Here is a 4,682-nt window from a genome sequence, read left to right as displayed (position 1 = left end):
CCCCTCCTCCCGCTCCCTCGCTTGATCTGACGCGCGCCCGCGGCCAAGGTGCCCGACCCCGCTGCCTCTCCCCGGCGACCGCGCCTTCCCACCCCACGACACCGGCGCCCACCCCGGTGACGCCGGACTCCGTCAACGCCGACGCCTCCTCGCCCTCGCGCCGAACTGCCCCGACGTCGCGCCGTTGCCGCTCGCCGTCACCTTGTCGGCGTCGCCTTCCTGCCTCTCCCCCGACCGGCTGCCCCGAGCACGCCTTTGCACATCTACAGGGCCCTGTGAGCCCTCATCCCCTTCCTCTCCCCCTCCCGTCGCCGTAGGACGCCACCACCTATGCGCTTGAAACTCTCCGTCCGCTCCCGCGCGTGTGGCCTCGCCTGTCGTCCTCACCCCGCTCGCGCTGTTCGCCACCGCGGCCCGCGCCTGCGCCCCAGGCCTCGTCTTCGGCCACCTCCCCGCCCGCGCTACCCAACGCGCCCCGCCGCGCCGGCTTTCATCGCCGGAGACGGCCGGCCGGCGAGCCCCGCCGTGGCCACTGCCTCGCCCCCTGCGTGATGTGCGCCTGGGTGCGCCCCACCCCAGCGCCCGTTAGCGCACCCGGTCTAGTGGCTAGATGGGCCACTAACAGCGGGCCCCACAGCCCCTTCCTTTTTACAAAAAATAGGTGTTAAAAAAAAGAAGAATACAAATAATAGTAAAAATAATAATTAATTAATCCCAGCTTGCAAGCACACAGGAGCTCGAGTCAGTCAACCTAGATAACTTGCATCATTTTGGGAGGTGAAAGAATAGCATCAATAACGCAGGCAGAGGAATGGAAGAGCACGGAGTGGTAACGGACCTGCAAGTAGTAGCCGCTGAAGAGTGGCATGGTGATTTATTTCCTCAATCACCGGCAAGTGGAGTCCAACCGACAAGCGATGATTCGCTGCCGTTGTCACCGCCCTCTGGCGTCGCCACCGATGCTTGAGGCCCCCAGCCGAAGTTGTGGTGCCGTCCGAAATCTAAGCCAGGTTGTGGGAGGTTGCCGTACCAGCGCCCTTGCGCGGTGGGAAGCAGGATCCCACCGGCGTACAAGAATGGGGATGAGCGCGACAGAGGTTAGATCGGGGAAGAGCCGCCATGCGAGGAGGGTGGGGGAGACGTGCGACCTAGCGAAATGAAACGATCGATGGCTTAGGGAAGGTTTCTACAGGCCCATGAGGCCCAATTTAACCTGAGACAACCAAAAAAGCGACCGGAGCAGCGGCCCAGACGGTTCGCGCTAGTTAATAGCGAACGAAGGCTGATTAGGTTCGATTCACATCAAATCCGACGGCCGAAAATGCTTGAAATTGAAGATCGGACGACCACGGACGCTAATGGCCTGAGAGGGCTGGAAAGTTGCACAGTTTTAATGTATCTAAATTTGCCTGCTTCTAAAATCCCTCAGTAAAATACACCAACCCGGTCTTGGCTCTTGGGACTCTTGGCTTGCCTCCACGTATGGCTGGGATGGCGGGCACTACATTGGTGACACTCATAGACTACACACAATAGTTTGGAAGGACCTCCTGTCTGGTTTCCCTTTCTTCCGCTCTGTTACCCACGTCAAGATCGGTAACGGTGTCTCAACCGCGTTTTTGTTGGATCTATGGATCGGCAATGATACCTTGGCTGCTCGCTTCCCAAGTCTTTTCTCCCATGTTACAAAACCTAATGTATCTGTTGCGTTTGTTCTTTCGGCGGAGGATCTTCGTCTTTCACTACAACCACGTCTGACCATTGCTGCTACTAACGAGCTTCTTTGTCCGCGTACTGTTTTAGCCACAGTTAACTTGATGCCGCAGGTACCGGATAACCGTTTATGCAGGATCAATGATAAGCCTCTTTCTGTTGCTTCTGCGTATGGAGCTGCTTTCTCATCTCGGCCGGATGATCAGTTCTCTGAATTCATCTGGAGGAAGAACTATGCGACTAATCGGTGTAGGTTATTTATCTGGCTGGCGCATCGAGGAAGACTGTTTACCAACGAGCGTCGCTTCCGGAGGGACCTAACGGACTCCGATACCTGCCCTTTCTGTTCAGAAACGGAGTCTACCTCCCACATGCTAATTCACTGCCATGTTGCCGCTCAAGCTTGGATGACTGTGGACTCACTAAACATCAACTCTTCAGATTGTTCTTCCATCCAAGACCTGCAAGGGCGTTCACCTGCTTGCAAATTTCGCAATACGGTTACTACGTCCATCCTCTGGAGCCTGTGGAATAGAAGGAACGCTAAAGTTTTCAAGCAAGAAGATGAGTCTTTGGGCTGCGTTCTTCGGCGGGCATCGCAAGACCTCTTTCTTTGGGCCCATCGTTGTGGAAAGGAGAATCGCAAACAAATTCTGATCGACTGGGGAATCATGTTGTCCCGGCTAGATGTAGCATAGTAGTTTTTATTTGATGTTTCCCTCTTTTCCTTTGCCCCTCTCTCTGTATATATTCTCTTTTAAACTTTAAAATTAATAAATGAGTTCATGCTGGCTTTTGCCCGCCGTAGTTCCCTCAAAAATCCGTGGATACCAATACCCATGGGTAAAATTGCCATCCCGTGCCAAGTTTGGTGACGCCGCTAGCGGCGACGATGCCTCCGAGCGCCTCATCGTAGTCTCCACCGAGGAGGTCCTCCTTGAGCACCCACGCGCCCCAGCTGGTTCGCCATTCTTCTCTGTATCCCCATCTGAATCTGTGTCGACTCATCTGTTTCGAATCAACTATGAAGACTATGTCAAATCGGATGAATTTTGTTCGATTGTTCTTATCCCTTAAAGTCAGTTGGTTGTGTTATACTCCCTCCATTTCACAATCTAGTGCATATTTTGTTTTTCAAAAGTCAAAATGTTTCTAGAATAAATTGTCTAACATCTAAAATACTAAATAAATAAAAATATAAAGTACACTTCATGATGAATCTGATGACGCAAATTTTGTATTGTGGATGTCGATAAATTTTTCCTTAAACCTGTCAAACATAAACATGTTTGACTTTTTGAACAAAATATTCACTACGATATATACAACAAATCTAACCTTACATGGTGACACAAATTTTGTATTGTGGGCTTCTGATGATCCACTGGCATTGGCGAGCAAGGGAGGTGCCGTTCTCATGGTCTGCAGAACCTGTGGCAAGAAGGATGACCACTGGGCCTCAAAGTGCCCCTACAAGGATCTCGCTCCACCGACCGATACTCTAGACAGGCCTCCTAGTACTCCCTCCGTTCCAAATTACTTATCGCAGGTATGAATGCATCTAGATGTATTTTAGTTCTAGATATATCCATTTATACGACGAGTAATTTGGAATGGAGGGAGTACATCTGATGGGCCTGCAGCATCGAGCGGTCCTGCGAAGAGCTCATACGTTGCTCCGAGGTTAAGGATTGGCGCTTTTCATACTGATGCTGGACACGACATGAGCGCGCAGGAACAATGGGAACTCCGTCCGTGTTACCAATCTGTCCGAGGACACCCGCGAACCCGACCTTCTCGAGCTATTCCGCGCGTTTGGCCCGGTCAGCGCCGTGTCTATGTTGCGGTGGACCTGAAGACGGGATCAAGTAGGGGCTTTGGCTTTGTTAACTTTGTCCACAGGGAAGATGCTGAGAATGCCATCAGCAAGCTCAATGGGTATGGTTATGATAACCTCATCCTCCATGTTTAGTGGGCAACACCCAGGCGTAGCTAGTTACTGCCCACTATCATTCGGACTTCCTGCAAGTGTCCTTTCAGTATAGTCTTTGAAATAGTATTTTCGTGTCTCTGAACTCGGTGTCTGTGCTTTGCATGGTTGAGAATAAACCATCACTCTCCCGTTGTTCTCACCAACCGTCCAAATCTGGATGTTGTATGGATTGGATGATAGTTTCGTATTTTTGTCAAGTTCTGTATTGCTTTTGCTTTGTTTGGTTACCACTTAAATTACCCTTGAGCTGGCCACTGGTTCCTAGGTACACAGGCAAGCATACGGGAGAATATCCAGTGACTGAATAATGAGAGAATGGTAGAAGCTATCAGAATCCGGGGCTAGAGTCTTTGGCTGAACATCCACAGACGATCGATTCCCTGCGCTACTAAGTCCCACATGCTCCCATGCTACGATTCAAAGGAAAAAAACAAATTTAAGTTTCAATTTTTTTTAAAAAAAATGTGAATGTTCACAAGGAAAGTGTCTACAACCCTAAAAATTTCAGGTTCAAATTCAAAATGCACATTGAGAAACAAAGAAGCAAATCCAAATGTGAATAGTGAAAAAATTTGCTTGTCTTTTTGTGACACTATCCATATTCATCATTTGTTTCTCAATGTCTATTTCGAATTTCGATCTGATTTTCTTAGGGGTTGTAGTCACATACGTTGTGAACATTCACAAAATACTTGAAACATTTGAATTTGTCATTTCAAAGTAGGTATCATGGGAGAATTTAAAGTGTGGCATCACTTCATACTTTCCCGCAAGCATACACCCCTCGGTCATTCATGATTATTCTTCTGTAGACTGAGTCCGCGTTTTGTCTCCTGCTGATCATTGAGATTCTACAAGATACCCCCTGGCAACAAAAAAAAGTTCTCCTGGGATGCTTAGAGCATCTTCAAAGCGGACCTCAAATCGCCCGTAAACGTTCGAACCATGATGTCCGGATGCAATTTGCCATTCAACA

General features: G+C 49.6%; 1 pseudogene; it reads left to right on the top strand.

Moving 5' to 3' along the window:
- Nucleotides 1-3,685, top strand: part of LOC119298041 — a 20,307-nt pseudogene extending 16,622 nt beyond the window's left edge.
- Nucleotides 3,686-4,682: the final 997 nt, after the last annotated feature.

Source organism: Triticum dicoccoides, chromosome 5A (genome assembly GCF_002162155.2).
Source record: "Triticum dicoccoides isolate Atlit2015 ecotype Zavitan chromosome 5A, WEW_v2.0, whole genome shotgun sequence".
Lineage (NCBI taxonomy): Eukaryota > Viridiplantae > Streptophyta > Magnoliopsida > Poales > Poaceae > Triticum > Triticum dicoccoides.
The sequence above is the reverse complement of the archived record's forward strand: the minus strand, read 5'-3'. Positions and strand labels throughout refer to the sequence as shown.